This window comes from Chenopodium album, chromosome 12 (genome assembly GCF_948465745.1).
Source record: "Chenopodium album chromosome 12, dcCheAlbu1.1, whole genome shotgun sequence".
Lineage (NCBI taxonomy): Eukaryota > Viridiplantae > Streptophyta > Magnoliopsida > Caryophyllales > Amaranthaceae > Chenopodium > Chenopodium album.
The window spans coordinates 9,624,234-9,637,620 of record NC_137845.1 but is presented as its reverse complement, the minus strand read 5'-3'; the positions used below and the strand labels follow the sequence as shown (position 1 = coordinate 9,637,620).

Here is a 13,387-nt window from a genome sequence, read left to right as displayed (position 1 = left end):
TGAACCTGACACCTAAATTTCTTTAGGAATAAGGGATTTTTTTTTTTATTTTCTTTGTTTTTTTTTTATTAAAACTTGTAATTATTTCATTTTCACACTTATCGATTTATAAATAATTTCATCCATTATATCTAAAAAAGGCAATTAAACTACACAAAATTAATTTATTAGATATAAATTAATGCTTAATTATAATTACTAACACAAACTTGTATGCATACATGAATCTCACATTCTTGAACTTAACTTTTATGCATTATTCACATTATTGAACTTAACTCGATCATGCATTCTTTCAAAAAAAAAAAAAAAAAAAACTTAACTCATGCATAATTCACTATAATCACGAACTGACACAACCTTGTATATATAATCCACATTATTAGACATGAATTAAGGCTTAAGTATATATATATGATGAGCTTATTAATAACTTTGCCTTTAAAATAGAAACTGAGATAAAATTGATAAAATCTCACACTATGTGTCAACAAACTCAATTTTCTATTAGTTGACACATTTCATTTAGGCATGTTTGCCAACGCATACTTTCAAATATAAATATCTTTAATTGCGTATTTGCAAAATATTAAAAATTTTGATATTCAAAAACTAGATGTTGAGACGAAGCTAACAAGACCTCACGTGACTATGTTTTTATCTTACACTAAGGCCTCTTCACTTCACCTTATTTTTGTTGAACTGAAATTATTTTTAATGAACTGAAATTATTTTTACTAAATTGAAATTATTTTTACTGATTTTCTATTATACTTCTTCTTTAAATTTACTGAATTTAACTTATTTTACTGAACTGAAATTGTTTTACTTTTTTTTTTTTTTTTTTTTTTTTGAAGGTGAAGTAAACAGGGCTTAAATCACAAAATAAATTATGTAAATAGTATACAAAGTCAAAACGTGTCAACTAAAAAAAACGGAAGTAGTATAATATAGCTTTCGTTCCTTGATTGCATAATGCATAGATATCAAACTAATATGTAGCAGAGAATTAAAAAATTATGTGGCAATATACAATTGAAACATTATGTGAAAAAAGTAATCAATAATTTGGCCCCTTGAGCTTCTTACATAAACCTCATCCATATAAAGTACCTAGTACAGTAGTACTTGTCCAATGATATCCTGCCATTTATTAATTTTTTTTAACTATAAATAAGACTATTTGTGTGGAAATGTGGGATACTATGATTGGAAGATATATTGTGCGGAATTCATAATTAAAAGGTACCCTAAAAGAACAAAAAAATCAAAACAAAATAAAACCAAAAAAAAAAAAAAAAAAAAAACGTAAAAGGACAATTTTTTGAAACTACCTTTTCTAGTTAATTTTCTAGTAGCTGCTGAAGTGCTGAGTACCCTTCATCCTTAATCCTTAACTCCTTATATATATAGTTGTATAATTTCATATTGTTCAATTAAAATATTTAGCTTGGTCTATTAGTTCGCTTACAAAAATTAAAAAAAAAAAAAAATGTCTATTACTCTAGCAGAAAAATACATGGAAACCATGTTTATTTTGTTACTACAATCGTTACAAAAACTTAATTTCAACCCTTTCTACTTCATCCCATTGTTACTCTTTGTAATACTTTTGTACAAGAACCTTTTAACAAATCCGGCATCTAAAAAAAATTCCCCACCATCTCCACCAAAGCTTCCGATCATAGGAAACCTTCATCAACTAAATCCATTGCTTCACCGTTCACTTCATTCATTGTCACGACGATATGGCAACCTTATGTTGCTACATTTTGGCGGTAAGCCTACCTTAGTCGTTTCATCGGTACATGCTGCCCGCGAAATCATGAAGACTCATGACATAATTTTCTCAAACAGGCCGAAATCACGGGTTGCCAGCAGTTTTTTTTATGACTGTAAGGATGTGGCCTTTTCGCCGTATGGGGAGTACTGGAAGCAAATGAGGAGTATTTGCGCATTGCAATTATTAAGTAACAAAAGAGTCTCATCTTTTAGAAAAATTAGAGAAGATGAAGTTGCATTAGTTATTGAAAAGATAAAAAAGTCTCAATCTTCAGTTGTAAATTTGACTGATATTTTAATGTCATTTACAAATGATGTAATAAGCAGGGCCGCTTTTGGCATGAAGTGTGACAGCAACAGCAACAGTGAGGGTGGTATGAACTTCAAAGAGCTCTTATTCGAAGCAATCGAGTTACTTCAGGATTTTTGTTTTGGAGACTTTGTACCTTGGCTTAGTTGGGTGGATCGAGTACGAGGTCTAGAAGGTCGAGTGCAAAAGGTCGCGAAAGGGTTGGATGAGTTTCTTGATACAGTAGTACAAGAGCATCAGAATCGTCTGAGTTCGAAGGAAAACACTGATGCAGAGTCTGAAGAAGGAAAGAATGCAGGGAACTTCGTTGATTTTTTGCTTGAATATCGAAAGGAGAACAAGAATAATGCATTTCTATCAGACGATATCAAAGCTATCACAAGAATGAAAGCCATCACTCTGGTAAGTACTTGTATGTTTTATTGCAAATCGTCTAGATTTAACTGTACGGCTGTACTAGAATGTAACAACTTTTTCCGAACATCTTAAAATAACAGAGTTTTTCATGCAGGATGTATTTGCTGCTGGGACTGAACCAATTTACGCGCTAATAGAATGGACGATGTGTGAGCTAATTAGGCATCCCAAAATTATGAAAAAGCTACAAAAAGAGGTGAGAAAAATCCCAGGTCCTAGGGTAACCGAAGACGACCTAGGAAAACTAGTTTATTTAAAGGCTGTGATCAAGGAAGCACTTAGGCTGCACCCTCCAGCTCCTTTGTTGCTCTTTCGAGAGCCGTCCCAGGATGTCAAACTATTTGGTTATGACATCAATGCAGGGACACAAGTTATTATCAATGCATGGGCGATCCAGAGAGACATTAATTTTTGGGACAGACCAGAGGAATTTCGTCCTGAAAGGTTCCTAGATGGTAATACATTTGATTTCAAAGGACCAGAAATGCAATATATTCCATTTGGAGGTGGTAGAAGAATTTGTCCTGGGATATCATTTACCATTGTTAATGCTGAGCTTATTATTGCGAATCTCATCTACGAGTTCGATTGGGAAGTGCCTGATGGAGTAGATGAATTAGATGTGGCTGAAAGTGTAGGTTTCACAGTTCACAAGCTAGTTCCTCTAAAGGTTGTTGCAACTCCTTAGACTTGCAAATAGCACAATATTGGATGTTATCGAATCAAAACTAGAAGTAAAGTTTGTTTTCATTAAGTCTAGTGATTGTCTGATTGTCATAGTTTGTTGCAAATAATGTCGTCAATAAAGTGATTCTATTTGTAACTAATGAGAATAATACCATAGATTAGTAAGATTGAGTCATAAATTCTTAAGATCGTACATATATGTACCAATAATAATAGCTTTATCAGCTTAGATAGTAAAATGGAATCCTAAATTTTTAAGATCGTACATATTTTTGTTTAAAAATTCAAGTTTAATATATTAGCTTAGAATATCATTGTAATTTATTTGGTGTGTACGTAGTTAGTAATTCAACTGTTTAAATTTGAAATTTAAGCTCTTTATGTATTATTATCAAAAATTAAATATTAAATATTGTTTTTTCTAAAAATTTATGAACTTTTAATGTTATATACGAGTATATCTTTAAATCTTTAATAACAGTGATAGCAATAATTGGATGGTGAGTATCGTGCATACATCTCTACTTTCTTATTTGCACATAAGATAAAATGTTTTAATTGTTAATTTACTTTCTTTGTAAAGCATGATACTACGGGTCTGTTCTCTTCAGCTTTTTTTCAGTTCAGTTCCAATAAGTTCAATTCAGTACAGTTTTTAATTTTCTTCTTTCATAAAATATTCAATTCAGTTCAGTTTAGTTCACTTCAACTCCAATGAATTCACTTCAGTCAATCAGAACAAGCCCTACGTGTTTAGTTATTCTTCAAAAAAAAAAAAAAATTGATGAGCTATAATTAATATGGTAAGAATTTCATATTATTAACAAAGTACGTGTACGATAATCATGTATTTTAGTTGTTGATGAGCTATCATGTATTATTAGCTCGACGCCTCGACCCAAGTTGGGTTTCTCAACTAAAAAGTGTAAACTACATTAATTAGTACTCCATACATTGTTTTAATTTGTAACTCCTGTAATTTACACAAATTTTTATATGCGATCTGCCGTGTAATAGGAGTTACTTGAGTTTCTCGGTCAGGGGTTACTTGAATTTCCGAAATTACTTGAGTTTCTTGATCTGGGATTACTCGAGTTTCTGGGGTTACTTGAGTTTCTCGATCAGGGGTTACTCGAGTCACAATTTTTTGTATGCGGCCTGACCGAGAAATTCGAGTAACCGCTAACTGAGAAACTCGAGTAACCCCTGACTAGGTATCCCTAAACCGAATGAACCCCTCGAGTAACCCATATCCGAACCCCTCAAGTAACCCCTGGCCGAGTAACTCAAGTAACCCCTAACAAAAAAATTCGAGTAACCCCTGCCGCGTGGTGTGACCTGGTGCACCAAAAAGTTGTTAAGTTACAATAATTTGAAAATTATTATATATATCTGGGTGTATGGTACAATTAAGAGTATTTTTTGCTCATTTTAATGATTATTGTAATCATCATTAAAATGAGCAAACAATACCCTTAGATGCACTATGCATCCGGATGTACATAACAAACTCGTGTAATAATTAAATACCTTAATAATTCTAGTACGCTCTTCGTATTTACAAAAGTGTGCTCCATCATGTTTCTTCATTTTTTTTTTCTTTTTCTTTTTTTGACGGGAGTGCTCGATCAAATACTTAAGTCTATAAAGATATCACAAAGTACTACATAGTTCTTGACAATGGAATTCCCTTTTAATCTAAGAAAATTCTCAATAATGACCCTCAACTTTTGTTATGAACACATAGTGACCCTCTTGAAAATCAATTATACAAAATAACCTTATTTAAGAATTTTATCCTAAATATGACATTAATGAGTGTTTTTTTTTTTTTAAATTTAAAAATTAAACTATGGAAAAAAAAAAATTAAATAAAAAAGCCCACCCAGCCACCTTCACCCAGCCGCCGCCACCACCACTTTCACCTTCAACCAGCCGACGCCGCAACCACCTTCACCTTCAACCAATCACCGCCACTACGACCTTTACCCTCATCCTTACCCCAAACCGACACCCCCACCAGACCCAAACTCGAAACCTCCTTCAGACCCTAAACCAGACCCGACTTGGACCACCGCTCTTCCTCCCACCATAACCCACAACCTTCCCTTTCTATCTCTTCTGACTCTCTGACCTCTCCGTCAACAGCAACCTATTTTAGTTTCAGCACCACCCACCTAAATTTGAAAGTGATTTTCAGTTCAGGTGGGGGCTAGGGTGAGGGTATTTTTGGTTCAACTGCTGGTGGGTGAGGGGGAAGGTAGGGGCGAAAACGGGACGGGGGAAGGGGAAGGGGGCCAAAAACAAGGTGGTGGCAGGGACTGCTAACTGGGTTTAAGTTTTGGCTAAGGAGGCATGGTGGGGTTAGGGTTGAGGTGGAGGTGGAGGTGGTAGGGGTGGCTAGGTTGGTGTTTGGGTAAGTTAACCTTTTTTTTTTTTTTTTTTTTTTTTTTTTTTTTATATGAAATAAACCTAATTATAGTTAACTTTAACTAACTTTTATATAAATAAGATTTTGACTGGGATAAAATTCTTAACAAAGGTCATTTTTTATAATTGATTTTCAAGAGGGTAACCATGTGTGCTTAATGATGGCACTGGGTCGGGCCAAGCCGAATCTCAACACGACCCAACACAAAAAAGCATGGTACGGGCACGAAAAAAGAACGACACGACACAATACCATGCATGCCGTGGGCCGCCTTTATTTGGGAGAAGCACGATAAGGCACGACACGGCCGGACCTGACATGACTAAGCATGCTAAAGTCAATGCAATTATGCTTAGGCACACAAGCCCAGCACGGCACGATGGCAAGTGGCCTTGGGCCGTGCACAAGCCAACCTTTTGAAAACTTCGACCCAACACGAAACTCATGAATCGAGCCATGGGCCGAGCCCAACTAACCCCAAAGCACGTGAGCCTAGCACAACCTGACATGGCGTAGAGCCATCTTTATGTGTGCGTAGCAGAAGTTGGCGGTCACCATTGAGAATTTCGCTTTAATCTATTTTCGTTCATATCAAGTTTCCCATTTCCCTTACTATTCAGGTTCCTTAATTAATTTATGGGTTGTATCATAGATCTTTTTCAAATTTAATTTATATAATTGATAATAAAAAAAAATAATAATAAAAAATATAAAAAAAATCAATCATTAAATGGATAATCATCACAAAATGACTCAGTTAAGTAATAATTGAAAATCACTACTATTAATCACTAACCAGTCATCATACAATCCACCAAATCATTGATTAACAATTTAACATATTAATATGACAATTATGAACCAGTAGGCAATAAAACCATAAGCTGGTTTCATTTTCAAAGCTATTAATAGTGAAAGTTATTGTTTTATTGCCAACTGGTTTATGATTGTAATAATTGAAAAAATCAAAAATAAAGCAAGCTTGCAAAATATCTTCAAGCGATTTCCCTCAATAATGTTGAAACAAAAACAAATTCCCATTATGCACCCATTTAAAAACAAATTCCCAAAATACCGCCCATGTAGGATTGGTATTTGGTTTGGCTTAAAACCGCTAATGTTGTTATCGGTTTTATGTTAAAACCGCTAGCAACAATAGCGATTTTTTTTTAAAAAAAAAAAGAAAGAGACCAGTTATTAAGGAAATTAGGTCTCTTTGAACAAATTAGGTCTCTTTGAACTTAACAGCAATAATGTGGGCGCTCTCTTTCCTGTTGTTGGTTAAGGCATGGTTTCAGAAAAGAGACCTCCTTTTTTGTTGACAGGTCTCTTTGCCTCCTTACTTTTTGAAAGGCGGTCTCTTTTCTGAAACCGCTAATAACAATAGCGGTTTTAGGCTGAACCAAATCAAAAAAAATTACACCCAACATCGATCCTACGTGGACGGTATCTCCGGAATTAGTTTTCAAATCAATGCACAAAGGGAATTTATTTTTATTCTAGCAATATTGTGGGAAATTGCTCAATATCTTCTTTCAAAAAAAAAAAAAAAAAAAAAAAAAATGGTTTGCAAAATATCTTGTCTCAGATAATTAGATAACTCAGTCTAACCCAAAAAAAAAAAAGGAGAGGTGTCCACACATAATTGAAACTCTTTTTTTTGGTAACACACATATTTGAAAGTTTGAAACTTGAAAACAACATTAAAAAGTCAAATCCTACGTAGTACTATTGGATTTTGGATGCTACTCCGTATAAGCTTATATGGTACAATATACGAAGTACTGACAATAACTGTAATGGTACTCCGTATTATAAACAATTTTATTTAGGATCTGTCAACAATGAACTCAGCCCAATATACATGTATAGTAAAATTACTCAGCCCAATATACATGTATAGTAATATTACTAGAATACCCCTTGTGAGATTTTTTTTTTTTTTTTTCAAGGTAAGATCTACTAGGTAGGTCCTAGATGAAGGCACCTATCATAGGATGCCTGGCTGGCAAATGCCCGGAAGGGGTAGGGGACTAGGAGGATGGGATTTGTGCTTGATGAGAATTGAATCTTGCACCTCAACAAACTCAGCCCAAAATATATATATAGTAAAATAACTAGAATTTCCCTTTGTGAGATTTTTTTTTTTTCACACGATAAGATCAACTAAGCCCCAGCCATAGGCTCCTATCACAGGATGTCTGGCTGGCAATGCCCGAAAGGGATAAGGGAATGGAATTTACGCCTAATGAGAATCAAACCTCACGCCTCAAAAATGCAAGACGTCCTCCGGACCACTGTTCCAAAAGGTCTTTCTAACCCTTGTGAAGTTGAGAGATATGCAGATCAGCAGATGTCTAATTGTTAGACAATAAAACTTCCTCCTTTAATTACAGTACACCGTATTAGAAATTTCTCATTGATGGCCTAGAATACTTTGACTTTTATCAATGGTATAGTAGAGTAGCAGATGGTTTTTTATTACTCCGTACTGTATTTTTTTTTTTTTTTTTTGTTGTTTATGATTATCATTGGTAACCTTGAATTCCTATATTTTATCGACCTCCGTATCATCTTTTTAAATCTTTCGATAAAAGTCAAAGCATATTAAACATTGTAGAGCAAAAAGAGGATTTTTTTTTTTGACCAGTTGCAAAAAGAGTAATTTTGATACAAGATATGGAGTATAGTACTCCCTCGTATATACGAGTAACCATTAGTCCATTAAGCACAGAGTAAAATTACGTAGTATAACTGGTGAATAAAAAAAACAAAAGAGGATTGCTGATTACCTATTATCTCAACAATTGCAGAGGATCGAGAGCCAAATGATGGGCCTCGAGGCCTACCGTTGGTGGAACCTGGATGTTATCCAAGCCAAACTTTTGAGAGACCAAGCCCAGTTATCCAAATCCAATGGCGGCCGAGCTGTTTCAGGATGGGCCTTAATTGGGGGTGGGCCAATTCTAACCCAGCCCACTCCCCATTTCTCATCCCATCCTTTGTCTATTTAAGAAGATGAGGAAACATCGAAGTATATTGAATTATTGACATGTACAGGGTAGTACCATAAATTGGAGTGTGCTGTTTACTGAAAGTGCATGGTAAAGCAAAAGAGTGAAGACATTGAACTGGCTCTTGAGCAACTTTTGCCATGGAATGCGGAAAAAAAAATCTCAATTCAATCACATATCACAGAATCAAGACTAAAGCTCATACAGGATCAGAGCGACCTAGTTGAGAGTCGAGCAGAATTGCTAGCCCACCTTGTTCAACCAAGCTCAACATAATAATCATCGTATTCATCAATATAGCATAAATAAGGATCATTTGTTTTTCACAAGCAAAAGAAAAAAAATCTTTAGAAAATTGCCAACAAGCAGCTAACTGTAAGATTTCATGGCTCTAGTTTTCAGGTTTGATACCATAACTCAATGGTAATCTAATTTGCACAAGCCATGTTTCGCAAAGATTGGTGGTAGACTTGTTAAGTGCTACAACCTGCAAACTAGTGGCCTAATAACAAATTTGTTGATTTACAATTTCAAGTATGTGAATATACTGGCTTACGATCTCAAGAGCCAAAGACCAGGTATCAAATAGACAGATTCAAATTGCATATGAATCAACTATGAGTCCTTACTGATAGTGAATGATAGAATACTTCAAGAAACACAACTAAATCAACTACAAGTCCTTACTGCATTTCATATTCACGGTTCACTTGAAGAATTCTTTGAAAATGTCTGCTATTCCTGGTGCCTGGTGGCATTACCAATCACACAAAGATCATTAGAAACTATCTAATTCATAGCTATAAACTGACCTATAAGAGTAACAACTACCTTTTTACACCAACTGCATAATTAATTCACCTCTATTTTGCTCCATGTTTAGCAGTCTCAATTGGAATCAAACTTCAAGGAAAAACAAAATTACCGGAATCAGGGCAGTAGATTCCTTCAATCTCACTGAATAGGCTCAACTGTTACACCAAACACGCAAATACAAAGCTTAAGGTGGATTCCTACATATCCGCAACTAATTTACCATCGACAAGTCCATAAAGAACGTCCTGAGGTCTATCAGATGGACCTACAGAGCACCTTAAGCATCTCCTCATTCGTTACCAACAACAATTCCAAACCCCTCTGAGAGTGAGGGATAGCTCAAGTGGTTAGAGTTTTCCTCCCGATTCCAGGAGATCTTGGGATCGATTCTCACCCCGCCCTTGTGGCTCTCTAAACACCAAAAAAAAACAATTCCAAACCCCTCTGCCCCCCTCTTTCTATCCTAATCCCATGTCGCCGATCTCACCCTACAAACTCACACACACACACACAAACACTAAAGACGGCATCAAAGCCAACTTATTCATTCATTACCATTGACAAGTCCCTGCCCCCTCTTTCTATCCTACAAACACACACACCAAAGACAGCTTCAAAGCCAACTTAGCCACATCCAATCAAACACAATTTCAGACAATCAAATCAAACAACTACGAATAAACAAAATTGAATTAAACCCCATCAAAATTAACACATTAAACCATTAAATAAGCCGAATGAAACCAATCACACAAGAATGCAAGATCGATATAAACCTTATAATTCATAGCTTGCTGACTGACCCTATAACTCCCTTCTTACACCAAACTCATAATTCACCAATATCTATATTACTCAGTGTTTAGCAGCTCAATCAGTATGATTTTACGAAGACAATACCTCCAGAACAGGAGCAATATAGCCTTCGATCTCACTGAAGGCTCAACTATTACACCAAATACACAAATCATCAAGCTTAAGGTAAATCCCGATACATAAATCGTTACCATTGACAAATACGAATGAAACCTAAGGTAGATAATCTTTCCTCCCTCTTTCTACCCTAATCCTCTGTTATCCGTTGCATAACTCACCATAAATACACAATCACAATCGAAACGGATTCACAGACGGCTTCAGCATCTTATCAATACAATATAACATAACAAAACATCCCTAATTGAATATCCCACTATATAAATATATAATCTCACCATACATAAACAAACGCAAACTTCCAAATCCCAACAAACCCAATTTAAATCCCAATCAACAAGATTAAAGCAAATAAACATCAACTATAAATATACCAAATCAACACGATTAAAGCAAATAAACATCAACTATAAACAAAATTGAACTAATAATAAACACATTAAACCATTAGATAAGACGAAGCAGGTCAAATTCCCAGAATTTTTTAACAGTATTTCACCACAATAACATCATTAAAACCCTAAAAAAAAATCCCAGAAACTTCACATAAATTCATCCTTTGAACACAAAATTAAGCAATCAAACCACCACCTCTGAGCGCAAGAACAAGATGTAGAACAGAACCACCTTCAATATTATAATCCTTAGCAGTCTTATCATCAGCAAGCTGTTTCCCAGCATAAATCAACCTCTGTTGAACAGGAGGAATCCCTTCTTTCTCTTCAACACGCTCCTTAATCCGATCAATCGTATCATTGGGTTCAATATCAATCTCAATTTCTTTCCCAGTTAGGGTTTTGACCTTAATCATGGTACCCCCACGAAGTCGAAGCACCAAGTGAAGCGTCGATTCCTTCTGAATGTTGTAATCTGCAAGTGTTCTTCCATCTTCCAATTGTTTCCCAGCAAAGATTAAGCGTTGTTGATCTGGTGGGATGCCTTCTTTGTCTTGGATCTTGGTTTTGACATTGTCGATTGTGTCCGATGATTCGACTTCTAGGGTTATGGTTTTCCCAGTTAGGGTTTTCACGAAAATCTGCATCTTTGAGGAGTTTTAATGGAGGAGAGAGAAAATAGAATTGGATTGAAGTGAGTGTGGGACGAAGAAGAAGAGGTGAAGTAGGATTGGATTTATAGCTGTGAATTGAGAAGACTAATTGGGTTCGGAATTGGATGCGACTTATGTGCGGTGCAGCTTTGATCGAATTGGATTCGGTATGGTGTGTACAATTTTTTCTTTTTTTTTGTATGTATAGGCTTGGTCAAAGGCTCTTTGTATTTGGTTCGGATTAGGTCGGTTTGGGTTCGACTAAGATAGTTTTTTTTTGGGGAAGGAATTTGATTCGCGCATATACACTATATATATACTATATGTGGAGTCGAATAAGGATTTTTACACTAGATTTCCTCAATTCTCTTTTGATTGGAAAGTTTGGCTAAAACCTGTCAAAATCGACGGTCGTCTTTAAACTATTTTATATATTGAAATATTACAGAGTGAATTTGTTGCTTAAAATATCAATAGTTAGGTTGCAGTTGCACCTTAGGCAATGTGAAAGTCTAACTGTGTGATTAAAGGAAAATTTAAGGAGTAATGTAATCCAATCCAACCCAATTTAATCTAATACTCCGTAATTTTTTTATTTTATATATTAAAAATAATATAATTATAATAATCATAAAGTAGATTGTATTTTAATTGTGAGAGTGTATCATTTGAAATCTAAGTTAAAAAAAAAAAAAAAAAAAAAAAAAAAAAAAAAAAGTTTGAGTGTGCCTAGTGAGATGCAGGGGCCTCGGACTTTTTGTAGTTTAGTAAAGTTAAATTGGTTAACATAAACGAGGTTGTAATACAGTATTAAATATTACTCGTGTATCTTGTACATATAGTAAACTATAACTTCTAGTAGTCTAGTACAATTATTACTTTTTGTAAATTTCTTTTTTTTTTTTTTGTTTTTTTGGTTTTTTTTTTTTTTTTTTAATCTTAGATATTATATCAAAAAGTTATTTGAATTTTGAAATGAATACATAAATAATGATATTGTTTAATGACAGCTCTGAGGCTCAAATACCCTTTCATATATTTAATACGGAGTACAAATTCTTTTAGGGTATAACTTCATATAACATTAGAGTTTTTACTGTATTTTTCTCAACCAATAATATAGAATATTATCAACAAAGTGTTGAAAGGTATAGGGTTTAAATCCTACCAAGAAAAGGTGTTTAGGTGTAGCCGTGTAGGACCTTTCCCTAATTCCCTCTACTTTTAAGTGTCTGGTCCAATAAAAAACTACTTCCTCCGTTTTTATTTAGTTGCAACACACCACTTTGACACGCATGTTACCGAATATATTAGACTAGGCAAACGGATGAATTAATTTATAAAATTTTAACACCTATAAGAAGAAAGGGATAAGTTGCTACGATTTAAATCTCATAGCTTAATTTATTCGTTTACCTAATTTAATCACCTCATCAATAAGCGTGATAAAAGATATATTACAAGTATAAAAAAAAACAAGTAGTTTTTATACTTTTTGGGTCTATCCTGATTGTTGAATAGTCGAGCTTCGAACATTCTAGACTCGACCGTCCAGTTTATAAGCCCAATAAATAAGTCTGTTTTTTTTTTTTTTTTTTTTTTTTTTTTTTGAGAGCCCAATAAATAAGTCTGTTTTTTTTTTTTTTTTCTGAGAGCCCAATAAATAAGTCTGTTACAGCCCAATTGTCCTCCTAGATACAAAATAGTCAAGTAAAATGTGATGCCAGAATTCCACCTCTCCATGCTAACTTAATGCATGTAGCAACAACCCTTATTTTGCCATAAAAGGCTGTGTAAATACCAAATTGGCAAATTCTCATGTGATCACGAACAATATTAGCACCTCGGCAATTAAATAGACGGGGATACTATTTAGCAGTCCCATCTGAATCCAGTAAGTTTTATATCGTGCAACGGAGGTAGTATAACATAATTAAATCACTATA

At 34.4% G+C, this 13,387-nt stretch overlaps 2 pseudogenes; one reads left to right on the top strand and one right to left on the bottom strand.

The window, feature by feature from the left end:
* Positions 1-1,519: 1,519 nt before the first annotated feature.
* Positions 1,520-3,197, top strand: LOC145570812 (cytochrome P450 736A117 pseudogene; annotated as a pseudogene).
* A 7,583-nt stretch (positions 3,198-10,780) lies between these two features.
* Positions 10,781-11,513, bottom strand: LOC145570277 (ubiquitin-NEDD8-like protein RUB2 pseudogene; annotated as a pseudogene).
* Between the last annotated feature and the right edge of the window lie 1,874 nt (positions 11,514-13,387).